The 20403-nt window shown below is 42.0% G+C and overlaps 1 protein-coding gene across 1 annotated transcript in view; it reads left to right on the forward strand.

The window, feature by feature from the left end:
- The first annotated feature begins 560 nt into the window (after positions 1 to 560).
- Positions 561 to 20403, forward strand: part of apba2b (amyloid beta (A4) precursor protein-binding, family A, member 2b) — a 79186-nt gene continuing 59343 nt past the window's right edge. Inside the window, exons 1-2 of the mRNA XM_080432459.1 lie at positions 561 to 620; positions 18343 to 18387. The gene's annotated coding sequence lies outside the window, so the exon portion shown is untranslated. The remainder of the gene's footprint in view (positions 621 to 18342; positions 18388 to 20403) is intronic.

Here is a 20403-nt window from a genome sequence, read left to right on the forward strand (position 1 = left end):
CTCTCTCTCTCTCTCTCTCTCTCTCTCTCTCTCTCTCTCGCTCTCTCTCTCGCTCTCTCTCGCTCTCTCTCAGTGTTGCCATGTCCGCTTTTTATAAGCGACTTTGGTCTTGTCTTGCTGTAAAAGTTGCTTGTAAATATTGCTCTGAAATGTCTAAAGTGTAGTAGTATTTGTCCATTGACCCCCCATCTAAAAAATATGTTGTGCCAGGGACCCCCACCCACCCCCCATTCAAGATATAGAAAATATAGAAAAATATTACAGATGTTTCACATTTTCTTCTAGATTTTTTTCGAAAATAGCAGATCTACAAGCTCACAATGCGTCACATCGTGACGCGTCAAATAGCCGATGCATATATGTTGTGCTCATGTGGCCTAGTTGCTTTTTTTGGTTTTGGGCTTGTTTGTCTAGACCTAGTTGCTTATTTCTCTCACAAGATCTGGCAACACTGGTGTTCAGATTCCTGGGTGCTCATTCGGCCAGCTCTCCCTCTACTCGACGCAGAGAGAGAGAGTGATGCGCGAAACCCGTATCATCACCATCATCAGCAGCATGATAAACAGCATCATCTGAAACATTGGAAGGACGTGACTTGATCAGCATATGAGATTCTCTAGGTAAGATATCGCTTTAACATTTTATTATATAATAACAGATCACCACCAGATGAAGCCATATAGTTCTGCTCAGTGATGCTTTCAAGGCATTTGACTGATGCTGATCCAACGGTCCACAGCATCACTGATGCTGCGGTCATATGGAGCTGAAATGACTCCCTGCTTTAAACGTTGCTGAGGTTTGCCTATAAGATGCTCTGGTTCTAACTCGCTGGAACAGCACTGTACATTTGTTATTGTATATGTGTAACAATTTGAGGAGGTTTCTTTTTCATAGCAAACGCCTATAGTATAATGATGCTAAAACGGGCCCATGGTGTCTCTCATGGATAGGGCATTATGACATTAACCACTTAAACCCCAGCATTATTGTGCGGAAAGCTTTCACTGAAAATAGCAGATCTACAAGCTCACAAGGCGATGCATGCGCCATGAGTTGTGAGCTTGTCGAGCTGCTATTTCCAGTGAAAGCTTTCCCCACAATAACAGAAAACAGAAAAGACACTGTAGAGCCCCGAGGGACTCCGGTCAGCAGTGGTTAATGATGTTTAGACGCCTTTTTAGTGATAACATAATCATTTTCATTACACGCATCATTCTTTTTAAATGAACATTAGTCTCAGTGAGCAGTGGAAATGATACTGATGATGTCTTGATGTGATGTCATCTTGACCTAACCCTGGTATGAGTAATGATGAGTTCACAAAATATGTGACCATGGATTCAATGCCATTGAGCCCCAATGTGTATTTTTCATAGTGAAATTGTAAAATACATTTAATTCCCCTCCATATCGATGCAAATAATTAGAGGGTTTGAAGTTGACAAGTGAGTGTGAGATGGGCTGTTCAACATTTTATTCATATAATGAGTGGTAAACAAGAGTACAATTTTTGGTTTTGGCTCGCAGACATTGTAGCAACAATAACAACAAAAAATATTAAAGTCATACTGTACTGTAACGTTCATTTAGTTAAAAAATGCCCAGTCTTTTTGGGGAGTGGCGACACCTCTGGTAGTTTTGTTGTCATTACAGCATTTGTCTATACAGAAGTAGCCTACCGCTCAAAAAGGAATGCTGTAGGTTCCTATAGCGCAACTATAATGCCTGTGATATTTTTGGAAAAGAAGGGTTTAACAGTGTTTAGAAAAAAATATTTATGTAGAATGGTGATTGTGAAAAATATACCAGTGAAGGATTATATCAAAACTTTTAAATTACAAAGTTTCACATGCAGGGTTCGATCCCAGCTGCACTGTTCGTTCAGTATGACTTTAAAGAAGAACAATAGAAGAAAATAGCTGATCAAAGTACAGAGCACATTCTGAGGTGCCTTTGTTTACTTCTGTACTAAAGGTAGCTTTCCATCAGGTTCCAAACCATCTCACCTGTTATAATAAATTATAAATGAATTCTGTAAGTATTCTCTTACTATTTGTGAACTGATGGCACAAATGTCTAAGTCTATATCCGATGGATTGATTTGGTCATTTGTGACTCTTGTGTTGCTCATTGTCTGCTGCGTACCACTCTGTTCCAGTAGTATAGCCACAGAAGAGGACAGTAGCTGACAGGCATCATGTCTGTCTGTCTGTCTGTCTGTCTGTCTGTCTGTCTGTCTGTCTGTCTGTCTGTCTGTCTGTCTGTCTGTCTGTCTGTCTGTCTGTCTGTCTGTCTGTCTGTCTGTCTGTCTGTCTGTCTGTCTGTCTGTCTGTCTGTCTGTCTGTCTGTCTGTCTGTTGTCTGTCTGTCTGTGTGTGTATTGATGAGTGGGAGCAGGGAACGGGCAGATACACACGTGTCATCAGCCCTGAGTCAGGACTCCTGACTGATTTGCCATTAAATCATACAGAATCTAAGTAGCCTACAATGTTCCATTTATATACAGTAAGATCACGGTAACCCCATATGTTGACACTATGAATTCCTCAGAAATGATAATCGAATATTGGTCTTAAAAATTGGAAGATATTCGAATATATTCGAATATTATTATTATTATTATTATTTAAAAATATATATATTTTTTCATATTTATTTGACAGGGACAATACAAAAATGTATCAAGTGCTCACTATATCCCTGCAGCCCGCTGAGGTCTTATTCAAGCAGCAGCAGGAGGATTTTAAATTGGAGGCAAAGAGAGGCAGCGGGGAATGATCTCGCCCATGCTTGCCCATGCTGGGTTTCACCTGTAGACATGAGGAGAGTGACATTAGAGGGGAGCACACATCTTTTTTTATCATCTTTTTTCATATTTATTTGACAGGGACAATACAAAAATGTATCAAGTGCTCGGATCCAATAATACATGTTTTTTTGTATTGTTCCAGTCAAATTCCAGTTTTTTGTATTGTTCCAGTCAAAATTCGAATATTAATTTACAAGCCTCATTTTATACCCAAACCCATACTTGCTACCCATAAAAACGGGACTGCGATGGGTCGCGGGCCTATGTTTGGGAAACTATGTTACCTATGATTGGTATATTCCATAGGTGGGAAAGGTTGTATGGACCTTGGGAATAGGGGAGAGAGAACAGTATGTGGCTGACCTGAGGCAGAGAGTGATGACCAAGGTTGTAATAGACTAGAGGATGAGGCCAGGCAGACAGACAGAGGAGAGTGATGCATGGTTATAGGGAAAGCGAGGAGCCCCCAGGGGCCTATGATGACAGGAAGGTATAAGGCCTTGGAGGATGGACCTAGCCTCGCGTAGCCAGACTATATCACTGCGTAACCTCGCGTCACCAGTCTTTCCACCTCGGAGGAAAGCCTGGTCTGCGTTACTAAAGACCCATATGATCCGGTCTAGGCCACGCCTACTGAAAAAAAGAATCCTCTTTCCGGATTGTCGCGATCCGGTTTTGCGGTGCCGCTTTGTTTTGGTTCCCCAATCCCTATTTAATTGGAATAGAATTTCCCCGTGGGATAATACGGATAATACAGACGCTAAATAGTCTCCGGAAAGTACATTCACATTTATATTTAAAAAATAAGCTAAACTACGCCGCATCAAGGATTTTATTAGGACGGACCTATTTTGGGGTGAGTCTGGGGTGGGTCTTTCCGGATTGTCGCGATCCGGTCGGCTGATGACGCGAATGACGCGCCCGGTGACGTAGGGCTACTTCCGCTCCCGACCGGATCATATACCCGAAAAGGAATGCTGCCCAGGCTAATTTAATTTAATTCCTTTTTAACAGGACGTTCATGAAAGTCCTTGCGGGCTTGTTTCCAATGAGGGCCTGTGAGCAATTAGGGGTTAAGAGTCTTGCTCAGGGACAAATTTCATTTCATCGACACACATGCTGGCGTGGCCTGGAATCGTACCTGGGGCAACCAGGGCCTCTGGCTCCCTAGGCGGGCTCACTAACCACTCAGCTATGGCCGCCCCTAATCACTGCGTGGATATGAGTCTGGTGCTTCCATGAGGACGTTTTTTTTCCCAAGGGGCGGGATCAAAACAATGGCCCTCGACACAATTGGTTAGACCTACAACCAACTACCAATTACAGTCTCCCATATTCGAATACTGGGCCCTGATTGGTCACCCACGTCTTCTGGAGCAGGAAATGGATTCGCTATGGAGCGGTGCCAGACCCAAATCGCAGAGTGCAATTTTTTTTTGCACTCGCAGATTCGTCTGGTCCCAGGCTAGGACGGACCATCACGTGGACTGTGGTGCTCTATGGCAGTGGTTCTCAAACGTTTTCATGTCAAGGACCCCCAAATTGACACTTATGAGCCTGCGGACCCCCTCGAGATATGCGAGGGACCCCCATAAGAGAAGAGTTTTACGGCTCTAGCAGGGATTCTCAACCAGTTTAATTTCAAGGACCCCCAGTTTGACATGCATTAGGCTATGGACCCCCATTTAATGGCATTTCTATCTCTGGGACCCCAAACTATATTGTAAAATCAGTGTTAATTTAACTCTGAGAGTGTACAAATGGACTGGTTCCATTTGTACACTCGCAGAGTTACAGACCCATAAGGGTCCATTTAGTTCCTAACTATCCATCATTTAGCTGGGGACCCCCTGGAACTCCCTCAAGGACACCTGGGGGTCCCCGGACCCCAGTTTGAGAACCAATGCTCTATGGAGAGTGGAGACACACCTCAAGCTGAGGTGGCCATGTGACATTTTCTCCTCCTCTCATTTTAGATCCTCTTTCTTTTTTGGTCCCTCTCTCCTCCCCCTCTTCACCGTGTTCACATCCTCATGTCTATGTGTCCCCTTTTCTTTCCCATCTTTGCTTTCCTTCCCTCCCCCACAGCCACATCAAGGAGGCTGGGGTTTTATGCATGACACCTGTGCTGAAGGACAGACACTATATCCCTGCAGCCCGCTGAGGTCTTATTCAAGCAGCAGCAGGAGGATTTTAAATTGGAGGCAAAGAGAGGCAGCGGGGAATGATCTCGCCCATGCTTGCCCATGCTGGGTTTCACCTGTTTTTAACTAGTTAACAAACGGGAGGTAAATGGCTATTCATTCTAAGGGGAAATAGTTTCCAATTCCAACCCACATGGATTTGATAACAACATCCAAAGTGAGTCAGCGCTGTGAGGGTAATTGTTTCACTAATCATAGATTCAGCAGGTGGAAAGTAACTAAGTACATTTACTTAAGTACTGTACTTAAGTACACTTTTGAGGAATTTTTACTTTACTGGAGTATTTCCCATTTTCAGTACTTTTACTTCTACTCCACTACATCTCAGAGGCAAATATTGTACTTTTACTCCACTACAATTATTTGAAAACTTTAGTTACTAGTTTCTTTTCAGATATAAATTATGACATTATGAAACATACATTAACCACTTTAGCCCTATTTTATATATAGGCTATTTGAAAATAGCCGATCTACAAGCTCACAACGCGTCACGATGCGACGCGTTGTGAGCTTGTAGATCTGCTATTTTGAAACATTTTAGTACTTTTACTTTTGGTACTTTAATTACATTTTGATACCAATACTTTTGTACTTTTACTCAAGTAAATTTTTAATTCCGGACTTTTACTTGTAACAGAGTACTTCTACATTGCGGTATTGATACTTTAACTTAAGTAAAACATTTGAGTACTTTTTCCACCACTGGACTGGTACTGGTAGTTATCTCCGCCAGCCCAGAATGGCCAGGGGCAGGGATTATGTTTTCGCCCCTGTCTGTGAGTCTGTGAGCCCCTGGACCGATCAGCCTGAAACTTTGCACTCACACTCCCAGTAGGCCAAGGAAGAACCTCACTTTTCTAGTTCTCTATATGCACGTACTGTGCACTATACAGGTAAACTCCTGGATTTAATTGACCCCTTATCCAGTGTTGATTGGACCTGGTACAATCTAAAAGGCAAGCTATAGATTGACAGTATATTTAATTGGGTTGGTCAGTCAGTCAGTATCCAACATTTTGATCCCAAACGAGATGTCTCAAAAATCTCTGGTTGGATTGCCATGGAATTTGCTGCATACCTTCATGCGCCCCAGACAATTGGCCAATGAGGAGTCCTCTAGTGCCATCCTCAGGACAAAACGTCAACTTTGCCCTTCAGGCTAGCATAAGATATTTCATAATCTAGTGGCCAGATTTCCATGAAGCTTGGGTTGTATAGCTGCTACTACTATCCATATTGTTTTTAAATGCCCAACTGTTGATAGTTATGGTATGGTACAGTATAGTTTCTGGTAATATAATTTGGTACGTACCTTCTAAAATATATATTATAATACATGTCAACAATCTTTCAGTTGAGAACTCTTTGAAAAATAAAAAATGAATGTGGCTCAGGAGGTGAACGGATGGCTGGGAATCAGAAGGTCCCAGGTGTGTGTGTGTGTGTGTGTGTGTGTGTGTGTGTGTGTGTGTGTGTGTGTGTGTGCTCCCCTCTAATGTCACTCTCCTCATGTCTACATCAACTCTTACAGACTCTGTCCAGCTCAAAAGCATGTTGAGTGGTAGGAATGAGTCTCCAGAGTCCCCTGCCATTCTATAAGGCATCAGTGATGTTGTGCGCCTTCAGGGAATCGATACAGAGTAGGTGACTGGATGGAGTGTGAACAGATCTGTGAGGGATGCAGAGGCCTGACAGGCTCCATATACTACGGTATATACCAGGGGGACATTGGGTCATCCACACTTTGCTGAGTGTGCTGAAACTCTGACTGCAGCATTAAGTCCAATGCAAAGCCCACACAGCTTTGTTGAAATGGCTTTTGGGTGATGTTTAACCCATTCAATCCGGGAACGCATCTGTGTCACTTCAGATATACATAGCTTGTAGATCTGCTATTTTTGGGGAAAATCTTTGAATATACAAATGTCTTCTAAATCCTAACCGTTAAAAAAAAAAAGATTATGTTGCTATAATATCAGTGGTTCTCAAACTGTCATGTCAAGGACCCCCAAAATGATATGTATTTGGCCGCAGACCAATCTCAAAATATGTTGTTCCAGGGACCCCCCCGAAGCAAAGATTTGAGTAAAAGATTTTTGCTTTAAAAAATATTTATTCAAGATTTGCATAAATGTTCACGATTTTTCAAAAATAGCAGATCTACAAGTTCATAGCACGGCACTCGGTGCCGCGCTATGAACTGCTATTTTTGAATAGCCAAAGTATAAAATATGGATAATGGATGCGTTCCCGGTCTTAATGGGTTAAGGTGATGTTTTAGCTTAGTGATTCTTAGTTCGGCTGTCCCCCATTAAAGCTCACAACGCGTCGCGACTCCTAGCGAGCGACACGTTAGCTTATAGATTTGCTATTTTCACTAAGGTAAATCAGACTAATTCATTTAGTTGATTATAAAAAGTCTGTTTTTGTGTCGATTCATTGATGAGAAAAACCTTGCTTCTTGGTTGGTTTTAAGTGAGTAGTTGGTTCTAAATATTGGTTTTGGTGTATTTTTGGATTATTTCCCAGGCCTACTAACCACTTACAAACTTCCGTGCTTGCCACTGGTCTCTTATATGTACAGTACATCCTGTTGAAGGGCCGGGCCTTCAGGCTAGCAAGTGTTTTATTTGGCAGCTTACAGGGAGTGGAATGAGTTGTAAAAGGTCACTGAAGCTATACTACTGTAGGTGTTTTTTTATCTTGAGAATTGCTGTTAAGGGCGTTATCTTATTTGTCACATCACAATTTTACAGGTGTAAAAGAGTGGGTGAAATATTTTTTTGTCCAAGCTTCCCATGAATTGCAGTTACATACATAAACAGAACCATATTAAATATAAACATAAAGTGTACTAAAAAAACAGCTTTTTGTCAGTATTATTCCTTGGTTTTGTATGGCCACCAAATCAGTTGAATTCTTTGACAGCATATATTGTGTCTAAGTCTAAATTCAACGAGATGGTGTCTCCTAGAATAGCTGAGGTGATATAATCTCTTTGACATTATGCAAGGTTCTCAACTCAATTTCATTCTCTCTGCTCAATTAAAGGTACATAGGAGAAAAGAAAAATGAGAAAAGAGGAAAGAAAGAAGAGAAAAAGAAAAAGAAAAGGAAAGAAGAAATAATAAATCCCTTTTTTCTCAGCTTGGAGAGAAACCCATTCATAACCAGATTAACCACGGGTGACAATAAATAATGGCTCTGAGGAGAGGCGACATCCAGAGAGAGAGAGAGAGAGAGAGAGAGAGAGAGAGAGAGAGAAAGAGAGAGAGAGAGAGAGAGAGAGAGAGAGAGAGAGAGAGAAGCTACTTTTCAATAAGCTTATTCTAAAATTGAATATGAATATGTGTGATCTACATTACTGCATTTTGTTCTACCTTCTCTATTGTCAAATGTGGCTAGGTTTAGGCTATAGTCCATCTTTAATATATATTTTTTTCCAGTAACATAATAGTAAGCATGATTTTAGTCTAAGATTAAATATACATATAAGTAACTGCCCCAGCCCTTTTCAGTTCTACCTGGGGCAGAACCAAACTCCAAAATAAGGCTAACATCTGCCACACTAGCTCCAGTACCTAGTACTACCAGTACCAAGGCCCTGTCATGGACATAAATCACTGCTTTCATGGTGCTGCACTGCACTGCACTGTGCAGCTTTGCAATGTGAATACCAGTCAATACAGCTATACAATGTACCTACTGACCAATTATTTTACATGCACACATATAATAACAAACGCACACGCACACGCACATGCACACACACACACACACACACACACACACACACACACACACACACACACACACACACACACACACACACACACACACACACACACACACACACACACACACAATCAATTGGTGAAATCCATCAGATTTTATGAATTCTTACTGTTGGCTTTTTGGAAGTCAAATACTGTACATTGGAGTCTTTTTTGACATGTGACATCTATTTTGTCTAACTAAACGTAACTGAATGTACGGCTGGCTGTTTGTGTGAGCTGTTTAGCAGCTCCCTGGCAGAACTAATTGCCAATGATGTCTGTAGTATCTGTTGTCTTTGTCTGCTGTCTGTGTCTGTTGCTCTGTTTTCATGGTGCTGCAGAACACATGTAGACACAGAGGAGCAAAATATGTGTGATAATGATTTGTGTTGGCTTCACTGCAAAAATCATCAGTTTTTTAAGAGTCATTCATGAATTGGCTTGTTTTGGTGTTTTTTTTTGTCAGGTCTATGTGCGAGTAATGAATGCAGGTGTGTTGATGTATAAACTTCCCATTTATTTCCAGCCCTCCTGCTGGGTTGCGGGTCACAGGATGACTCTGCTGCCTTACACCCTCCTCACTTATGTCACTACTTATTGCCAGAAAATTCGGCAAGCTAGCTTATTAGCCATCGAATTCCTGTGAAGAACGGCATAACATTAGCATTTAAATGTGCTGAGAGCCTCACCTGCTGCTGTCGGTGCAGTCAGTGGTGCTCCTCGGCCGGGATGTATACACATCTGGTGGTAAATTGTTGTTCCTCACTACAAACACCAATGTCCATAGATGGGTATATACAGTATGGTACCAGGAAGAAAAAAAAAAAGAGCTGCTGGTTTAATTCAGACATGCCAGGCCAGGCTCGAGCTGGAGTATTTCGGAGTGCTTTGAAGGGCCAGTTGTGGGCCATTACAGCCACTCGTGTGTCTTGCCTGACAGAACAGATAATTGTCAATCAGTTGAGTGATGGAGTGGATGCAGAGACCAGATGGTAGCTTTAAGCAGAGAAAGAGTCTAGTGAGAGAGAAGGATAAGGGAGACAATAGAGAGAGTACAGAATAGGGTACAACAGAGAAAGACTTTCACCACAAAACAAATAGGGACGCTAACATTATTATTCAATATTTCTGTTCATTTCCATAGATATTATAATAGTCAGGGGATATTAGCAGAAAGATTTCCAATCTTGGAATAAATTCCTTACCAAAAAAAATCTTCACCAATGTGTTTGTAAAGGTGTCTAGTAACACATCTCACAAAGACTGAAATTCAGTTTCCCGAGGAGAATTTTTTTGACAGCTGCTGAAAGTTGGGGTACCCACCATTTCCCTGCATTTCCATGCAGGGCAAAAAAAATCTAAATCTAATTTTGTTTTAAGTAGCATGTGAGGGGTCAAACTAGGGTGTTTTTATGATTCTGAATCCATTGCAAGCATTTGTTTTGCACCAAAACCACTCCTTTGGCTAAAAACAGCCCAATCTCAATGGGCTTTTTACACAAAAAGTATACCTGGACAAGGATGGCTATGGCCGTTTTTAGCCCAAGGAGTGGTTTTGGTGCAAAACAAATGCTTGCAATGGATTCAGAATCATAAAAACACCCTAGTTTGACCCCTCACATGCTACTTAAAACAGAATTAAAATTAGATTATTTTTTTGCCCTGCATGGAAATGCAGGGAAATGGTGGGTACCCCAACTTTCAGCAGCTGTCAAAAATTATCCTAGGGAAACTGAATTTCAGTCTTTGTGAGATGTGTTACTAGACACCTTTACAAACACATTGGTGAAGATTTTTTTTTGGTAAGGAATTTATTCCAAGATTGGAAATCTTTCTGCTAATATCCCCTGACTATAAGTGCCTACAATTTATCATAAATTAATGTAAGAAAAATATAGCTAGTTTGTGATATTAATGTATAAAGAAACAAAGACATGTATTCTTTAGAAATCAAACATGGTTTCTTTAAAAGACCATTGGGGGGCTTTCAGTTAGAGCAGAATGGGCCAAATGCCCGAAGGAAGCTTTTTTCCAATCTAGTTAGTTAGATAGACTTAAACATTTGGACGATTCCGTTCATACTGTATCTGCAGCATAATTCTTTCAGATTGGAATGGCTCAGCATGAATGGTGATGCATGAAGCAAGCATTTGTTTAGAGTAATTGCTTTGCCTGGCTGAATAGTTGGTCTTCGTGCGGTCCTGCCATTCCTAAGTCCACCTCGGACATCCACAGTAATAACCTCAAGGAAGACTGACATGTATAATCCTCCCAGTATTACACTGTTATTCAGAACTGCCTCAGTGGCACAATAAAGGCCACACTCAGCAGGGGTCCATACTGTACATCTTTGTGACTCACCGTGTTATGGGCTGTTAGGCCACACTGCTATTACTGTTATATAACTTTATATAACACGTTTGAAAAGCTAAAGCCCATTGGAGCATATTGACTACTATAAGTGCTCAGCATAAGGTCAGTGGACACTACGGTCCAATATTTCTGCTTTACAGGCTATTACTTTTATTGTCAATTTAATTTTAAGCCAAGGGATCGATTATTTCATATTCTAACAACAATTGTACAGATTCTGCTGCTGTGTGGCCGAGGGTAGCTCAGTCAGTAGAGCTCTCACCTTTGAATTGTATAAGGTTTTGGGTTTGATCCCTGGCACCAGCAACTCAGCAGATGAAGAGCACGGCATGCAGTAAATAGTGGTACCTGCCCGACTGGTGTGCCACCTCAGCAATCCATCTTCCAGGGGTCTAACACACAGTGGTGGAAAAAGTACTCACATTTTCTACTTAAGTAAAAGTATCAATACTGCAATATAGAAGTACTCTGTTACAAGTAAAAGACCAGAATTAAAAAATTACTTGAGTAAAAGTACAAAAGTATTGGCATAAAAATGTACTTAAAGTACCAAAAGTAAAAGTACTAAAATGTTTGAAAATAGCAGATCTACAAGCTCACAACGCGTCGCATCGCGACGCGTTGTGAGCTTGTAGATCTGCTATTTTCAAATAGCCTAGGTATAAAATAGGGCTAAAGTAGTTCATGTATGTTTCATAATATCATAATTTATATCTGAAAAGTAACTAGTAACTAAAGTTTTCAAATAATTGTAATGGAGTAAAAGTACAATATTTACCTCTGAGATGTAGTGGAGTAGAAGTAAAAGTATTGGAAATTGGAAATACTGAAGTAAAGTACAAATACCTCAAAAGAGTAAATGTACTTAGTTACTTTACACGTAACACATTGTAAAGGTGACAGACAGCCTTGCTTGGCTGATACCGACAATAAGCTACTCCAACCTACTGTACCTACTGTACCTAATGCCAAGTCACATGACATCAAATTGACCCATATGTCTCCTATTATACGGTATATTTCTGTCTCTTGTTTGTGAATCAAAGGTTGTGCCACTGCTTTAGTGCTTTTATATTCTCGGTAGACATTATTGGAGGTACAATGAATCCGTATCGATGTTGACATGTCTTTGTCTAATGGGGCTACCCCTTCGTATGTTGTTTTAATGAAGCATTTACATGCACATCAATATCCCATTATTATTCAGGTGAATCAAGTCGTTTTTTTATTGAGCTGCCATGTTGTTAACATCATATTCTTTTGACAAAAAATCTATATAAGCTTCCTCATGGAATACTTTGGATATGCTGGTAATTATTCAGGCTGTTGTCTGCTTATGCTGTACATGCAGTGATGGAGAGTAAACATGCAGTACATTTACTCAAGTACTGTACTACAATTATTTTTTTTATTTTTTATTGATAGGACAGTAAAGCAAAGGTCAAACCCGGGGGTCAAACCCACGACACGCTGTCAGGCTGGATTACCAGCCTAGGTGCCCAGACGGCTACGCCAACCGTCCGGGCCACTGTACTACAATTTTGGCGTACTTTTACTTAGTATTTTAATGTTTCAATATTTTATACTTCTACTCCACTACATCACAGGGGCAAATAGTGTATAAGATCTGGGTCGAGGCACGCCCGGGATTTGAACCCGGTTCTCCTGCATGAGAAGCGACTTTAAAGCCATATCCTCTAGCGCATTGGTTCTCAAAGTGGGGTCCGGGGACCCCCAGGGGTACTTGAGGGGGTTCCAGGGGGTCCCCAGCTAAATGATGGACAGGAACCAAATGGACCCTTATGGGTCTGTAACTCTGAGAGTGTACAAATGGAACCAAATGGACCCTAACAGGTCCATTTGGTTCCATTTGTATACTCTCAGAGTTAAATTAACATTGATTTTACAATATGAATTGGGGTCCCAGAGGTATAAATGCCATTAAATGGGGGTCCGTAGCCTAATGCATGTCAAACTGGGGGTCCTTGAAATTAAAATGGTTGAGAATCACTGCTAGAGAGCCGTAAAAACCTTCTCTTATGGGGGTCCCTGGCTTATCTTTTCAAATGGGGGTCTGCAGGCTAATAAGTTCCAATTTGGGGGTCCTTGACATGAAAAAGTTTGAGAACCACTGCTCTAGCGCATAAAATGGAATCTACCCTTGACCAGGGGAGATACAGTATTAGACATTTTAGTCTTCAGGCTCTGAGCCACTCTGCTAGTGTACAAGTGAACTACATGTTTACAGGAATAAAATGCAGAGCATTGCAGTGAGGGTTTAGGGATGAACCTTATTCACCTACTTGAAAAGAGGAGCCGTCTCATCTTAACCGCAGTGCTGCAGACTAACAGGTGCACACCCATCGCTCCATCTGGATCACAACATGCTGACGGGTGTGTGGGAGGTAAGTGACACCGACAGAGAAAGGAGCCTTTATAGTTATTGTCATTAACAGTAACAGAACAGAACAGAGGAAAAAGTTGTGGCTTAATGCACAGGCTTTAGGGGCTGCATCCTGTGGGCACCAAGATCAGGGGGGCACCAAACCCCTATACCAAAATGAAATGAAAAAGACCGGATTATTGCAAGGAACAGCGCCAAAACGGTCCTGGGCTGCTGAAATAGTGCTAAATTGGTGCCGGAATGCGTCAGCAGCACCCCTCACCCCGCTGTTGAAGCGGAATTTTGGCAGGACACCCAGGACACCAAACCTGGTTGTAGCATCAGGCACCAAAACGTCTTGATCCGGCCCCGCATCACGATTATGATAGATCTGTATTAGAAAAACTAAAAATAAATACTTTGTACCATTCCATTCCTAGGCCAGGAGAGATACTGTCTGTGGAATTAGTTAATGATGCCATGGTGTGGACATTATCTACCACATTATGTTTAACTGCAAGTTGCAGTCAGTTGCTAGTTAGCTAGTTGAAATCATAACTTACATTGGGTAGCATCCATTAATGCAGTCTTTGTATTATGAAGTCTGATCACATAGTAAAGTCAGGGATAAATGGCTTGGAATGTATTACAAAATAAGCCTTCCTGATGTGTTGATTGTAGTTGCATTTCTGACACAAAATTGGGTCTATTACACATTTTGACACAGACTGAAAGCATAGAAAAATATCATTAAAAAATATATTTTGCCAACAGCGAGTTACCAATAAATGAATAGGCCTACATTATGCAATTATGCACAACAGAGCTGCAGTATAACCTCTCCCTAATAGCATTCTAAAGTGCAGAGAAACTGAAAACACAAATAATGCTCTTTTCTAATTCACAAATAGGCCTAAAGTGAACAAATGGATCATATTTTGACAAGGTTCAGTTGGGTTAAATATATTGAATGTTTCTGTTAAAAGGACAATTTATAATTCAGAAACTTGGTTTTGCCATGCCAAAGATTTGTTGCACTCCATTTACCGTAAAGTATGAATTTATCTTTATCTGTCAGGTCACATAACATCAGTCAGGTATACTAGGTGCTCTGGATTCCAGAGTGGATTTTCAAGTGTCTTATAATCCTGTTAAGGGATGGGTGTCATGGACAAGACCTGGAATTTTTATTCATTTATTATTCATTCATGTAATATTGTTATTACATTTATTAATAGATAAATTCCAAGACGGAATTCATTTTGTCCATGGACCAGTAATAGACAGTGACATTCATTTCCTCTTCAGTCCCGTCACTGGCCACCATACGCTACATGACACCCCGGTAGTTCAGAAAATGGAGCTCAGTGGTTACTCGGGGACTGCGAGGGCATCCCATCATGATAGCGGACAGGCAGCCTTGCAAAAAAAGTTTTTGTGGTGTAAAATGCCAGGGAACAGCTTAGTAGCTATGGCTTAGCCTGATGCCTTGTGAGCTTTTAGATCTGCTATTTTCGGCATGTGGCACAGTTGTACTATGAAGTATAAATGAAGCATCAGAGAGAACAGTGTGCTGTAAAGGAAAGCCTTGATCAGGAAGAGGTGGCAGAATCAATGGGGATAGGATAGCCTTGTCTTGTGTGGAGCTGGTTGCACTGCAGGTGTGAGTGAGTGAGAGAGAGAGAAAGGGAGAGAGCGAAAGAGAGAGAGAGACAGAATGTGTGTGAAATTGATGTCAGCGGGTCACTCTTATCATCACAGAGCTGTCTACCGGGTGCTCTAGCAGGACAACTGAGGCTGGAGTCGCTTACTGTCAGTCTGCTTTTATTCAGAACCTCGAAATATGTCCTGCCATCAAAAACAGAAATGTGGACGTTTTATCTGACACGAGCGGGGAGAAAAGAAAAAGAAAAGAAGAAGCTTATAGCCTATCACTGTTGAGATTATAGGGGAGTAAAGTTGAAGACTTCGTCTGCTGGCTCCTCTCACTGTACCTACTGTACTGTTATGCAAAACTAAGGGTTCCCTTTTTACAGAGTTAAATGAACACTTCAGGATCTTACTGTGTACGTAAAGCAGTTCGAGATTGATTAAGCCGAGTTGCGTGATCCATATGCCTGTTGTGTGTGTGTGTGTATGAGACTGTAGCGCTGCAGTGTACCGCAGTGTTACAGATGGGAATCTGAGACTGAGCCTCCGGGCCGTAGGCAAGGAGGAGGAGGGTGAACCATGGCAGCGTTTGGACAAAAGACACACTTTCCTTGAAAGTCTTCAAGTGTGTGTGTGTGTGTGTGTGTGTGTGTGTGTGTGTGTGTGTGTGTGTGTGTGTGTGTGTGTGTGTGTGTGTGTTTCCCTGCGTTAACATTCTTGAAGCTAAAAACTGCTGCTCGGAGAGAGAGTAAAAAAAAACTAAAGTAAAATAAATCTCCTCATTATTGGGTGCTCTTGAGAAAGCTGACAAAACTAAAGCAAGCCACGGAGGGTTCACTAATTTCCCAGAGAGTATGTACTGTGTGTGTGTGTGTGTGTGCGCTGAAAATCCGCCCCTCCCAACAGGGAGCGTGCTTCTTCTCTGTAGTAGTGAGTGAGCACAGGCGCTTCTCTCCTTCCCATTCTCTGCTGAGCTCTCGGTTCCCCGGGGACACTGAGTCAGCCACTGCTGCTGACTAGCTGTTCAAAAAAGGCCGTTTTACTCCCCTCTTTACTTCTCTCCTCTAACGTGTGGGCGGAACCCGGGGGATAAAATCTGCACTATTGCTGCACTCGGGGAAGCTTTTTCTTGGATCCCTCTGTGTTAATGTTTTCAATAACCAACGCTGATATCACAGTAACACATAAACACTTCAGCACTATTTTTTTAATTCTCTAAAATGGCCGATCTACGAAAAGTACAAAAAAAAATTTGTGAATGCTTTCGCTATGATGAAGAGCCAAATAGGGACGCCAGGGTTAAAGTGGTTATAACTAGTATCCCGTTTCACCTGGTTGAAGCAGCTGCATGATTCTACCTTGGCTCGATAGAAGAGCTATTCTACACTAGTAGCTGTGTGTGTGCCTGCCTAATGGTGTCTGATTTAGCAGATACAGATATATATAGGTAACGCCACCTCAGCAGCACTTCCAGATTGCTACACTGACAGAATGGAAACCGATGCATCACTCTCCCCTGTTCTCTTGCTGTTCTCTCCCTCGTCTGTTGGTTCCTTTGACCCCCTCACACCCCCATCAATCCTCAGTCACAGTCACAATCACTTGGGCTTTTGTAATGGAGCCATTAAAGGAAGACTGACTGTGTGTTCACACTGCTGGTGTGACTTCGTCTTATCTGATCTCTCCGCTGAGCGGGGGCAGCAACCATGAGACTGTCACGCATTGGGGCTACAGTATGAGGATGGGATGGGATGTCACTTGTTGTCGCCGTGGCTTAGATGCCGTCCAGCACTGCAAAATCCTGGGTGTAGAAATGTGCCCTGCCCTTACACTAGGTGCAGTAGTAACTATTGTACCGATGTTCAATGATATTTTGGAATTCCCTGCTGTGTAGTTACTGCAAAATGTAAGGAGAAAGGAGCAAGGACATGGTTTAGAGGTGATTATGCTAGTGGACAGGGAGTGAGAATAGAGGACAAGCGGAGAAACATTTCACCAGTAAAACAGTAACATCCTCAGAGTGCAGTGTACAAATGTAGGGTCTATTTGGTTCCATTTGTACACTCTCTCAGTTACAAGGGGATAAATTAACACTAAACAGCAATGGAACATGTAACAAGCAGCTGTTCAAGCCAAAGATTAGAGATTTGTTTTGACCATTTTCTGCTCTTGTATACACACCTCTCCTCTCCTCTCCTCTCATCTCCCCTACAGTTAGGGTGAGACATGCCAGACTACTGGACTGATTGATTACAGAGGCTGGCTGCGCTCTTTTCAAAGAAAGCAATACTTCATGAGTCATATTGAGTTGTGATTTTGTGAGTATGATAGAGTACAGTATTGCGTGTGTGTGTGTGCGTGTGTGTGTGTGTGTGTGTGTGTGTGTGTGTGTGTGTGTGTGTGTGTGTGTGTGTGTGTGTGTGTGTGTGTGTGCGTGCGTGCGTGCGTGCGTGCGTGCGTGCGTGCGTGCGTGCGTGCGTGCGTGCGTGCGTGCGTGCGTGCGTGCGTGCGTGCGTGCGTGCGTGCGTGCGTGCGTGCGTGCGTGCGTGCGTGCGTGCGTGCGTGCGTGCGTGCCTCTATCTATCTGTCCGACTCCTTGTTGAGTTCCCTTTCTCTCTAATGGCCAATTCATTAATTAATGCAGCCACTCTATCAGTCAGTTTCTGTAAAACAATCTTTACAGCAAAGATTTTCTTTGTTCGCCATCTTTCCTAGTCAATGCTAGGCTGTTGTAGATATCTTACAGTATACACTCAGATCATTCATAGTGATACTGCAATCTTCCCAAGGAATACAGAAATGAGGCCATGAGTGGTGTTTTAATCTCTAGCCCTATTCATTGTACTGTACACAATGAATACCTAAAATTGGGAGATCTACAATCTCACAACGCCTCACAACGTGTTGTGAAATAGAAGATCTGCTATCTTCTATTTTTGAAAATTGAATTTTAGGGACACCAGATTGAAATGGTTAATGATGTTATCTTTACAGAGGCAGCACATCTAAGAAGCAAGCTGAAGTACAGTAAAAGGGAGAGAACGTAGTAGCAAGTGATCCAGACGTTTACCTGATTGTCTTCTCATCTGATTTGTACGTGGGGCTCCCAGTGTGATACCATCTCTCTGTGTGTGTGTTTTAGGTCACTGCCGGGAGCATCCACTCTTCAACCCACCTACAACTCTCAGTAAGTCAGATTAACTGTGCCTCAGCACATTGTTGTGGTACGGTATGTAGGCTAATTCATGAATAGTGTGGGATGGAGGAATTATTTTTACTGCCACACCAAGAATAAACTGCTATTGTCGCAGAGACACTAGACAGGCAAGTACTGCGGTGTGTAAGCCAGTTGTGTTAAAGGGATACTTCACTTTAGGGCCGGGGACACATTTAAAAAAAATATTAAAAATAAATGAAAAAAGTTATGGAAAATTCATGGCCCCCTCACGCATTAGAGTGTCCTACTAATGTGTGAGGGGGCCATGAATTTTCCATAACTTTTTTCATTTATTTTTAATATCTTTTTTAAATGTGTCCCCGGCCCGAAAGTGAAGTATCCCTTTAATATATTTGTTTTGGTAGGCACCTTTGTTTTCATGTGCACCTATTTAAGCTTTCTGCATCCAAGCATTCTCTAATTAATTCACCTTGGTTTTATAATAACAGAAAATATATTTTCAAGTTGCGATGCCAATTTTGTCAAATCAGGAAAGAGAACTGATACAGTATACAGGATAAACAAGTGAAATTGGCAGTGATGGAACAAAAGAAATGAGTAGACAAAACTAACAGGAACACTAACATTGAAGCTAATAAATCATCTTTTTGGGGTTCTCTCTCCTGACTGGATGTATTTTCTTGTTTACTAGAGATATGTTATTTGTTTTACAAAAACATATCACATGCCCTTTAAAACATCAGCCTAATATACGTACATGGCCGTATGATTATCCTCTTCTTTTGGGTATTTTTATTACTGTGTGCTGCTGATGCAGTGAGACCTGTTGTTGTGCTGAGTACGCCGAGATAGCAACCTCTGGGCTTTGGGGAGCTCATGGCACTGAGCCTTAACACGGGAAAAACAGGTCGGGGAGGGGAAGAGGAGTGAGAGAGAATTGGAAATAGTAAAGGAGGAAGGTAGGGAAGGGAGCATAGTGAGGATAATCTGTAAAGAGGGGAGAAATGGGAGGTGCATTCAGGATAGTGATGATAGGCAAACCTGATTACAAGTTGTGAATTAGAAGCAAGTTTGTCATCACTTGTTGTTTAACATACTGAAAAAGCCCACAACACCCACAACAATTGTTGTCTTTCACTGATTCAAATGTCCTCACAGTCTAAGTTTAGAAGAAACGGGAGGCAATCACTCAATCATGAACTAGGAAAGTTTGGCGCTGGGATTTGGTCGAGCGGTTTTTGATGTTCAGGGTTCTACTGGAGGCGTTTCCCATTTCGATTTAATCATTTGAAGATGAAACCTTTTGGACCAGTCACAGCGCCATGCAAAGGTTGCCGCTGAATTTGGCGCAGCGGTTTGTGATGTGTTGGGTTCTACTGGAGATGGCTCCCACACTGAGGTGTGGTACTGTTATCATCATCATCATCATCATCATCATCGTCATCATCATCATCATCATCCTGCTCTTCCGAGGAAGACACCTCTTTCTGAAAGGACTTGAGCCTGTAGTTAGGAGCAGTCAGACAGTAGCGGTCTCGAGGCAGTCGAGGGCCACAGTAAGGTTCAATCTTTGGAAGAGGAGTCTGGTTCTTCTGTCGGGCCACTTTCATAAGGAAATCTCGAGGTGGCGGGGAGGTGAAGGATTGGTCAGTTCGACACTGAATGGCCAACTTGATGTCATCGGGGTCCATAGTGGACTTCTCAGCATGTGCTGCATACATTTTGGCATCTTCAATAATGTTTGTCACGTGATTGAAGGTGAATTCCAAGATCTGATTGATCACTCTAGGCTCATGCTCTTTGACACCCATGTCCTTGAGCATTTGCATGATGGCCCCTGCATCTTTTGGAACGTTTTTCTGAGTAGCCATTTTCAGTACACCAAATGTGAATTGCAAAACTATCTCTCCACAGTGGTGTTTGATCAGAACTTAACCAGTGATTGTCTGTTCAAAAGAACAACTTCAAGGAGAGAAGTCTGCAATGTCGATACGTGTAGGGGGTACGTACGTATGCAGTGCTTTT

Source organism: Gymnoscopelus braueri (genome assembly GCF_963280865.1).
Source record: "Gymnoscopelus braueri genome assembly, chromosome: 1".
NCBI lineage: Eukaryota > Metazoa > Chordata > Actinopteri > Myctophiformes > Myctophidae > Gymnoscopelus > Gymnoscopelus braueri.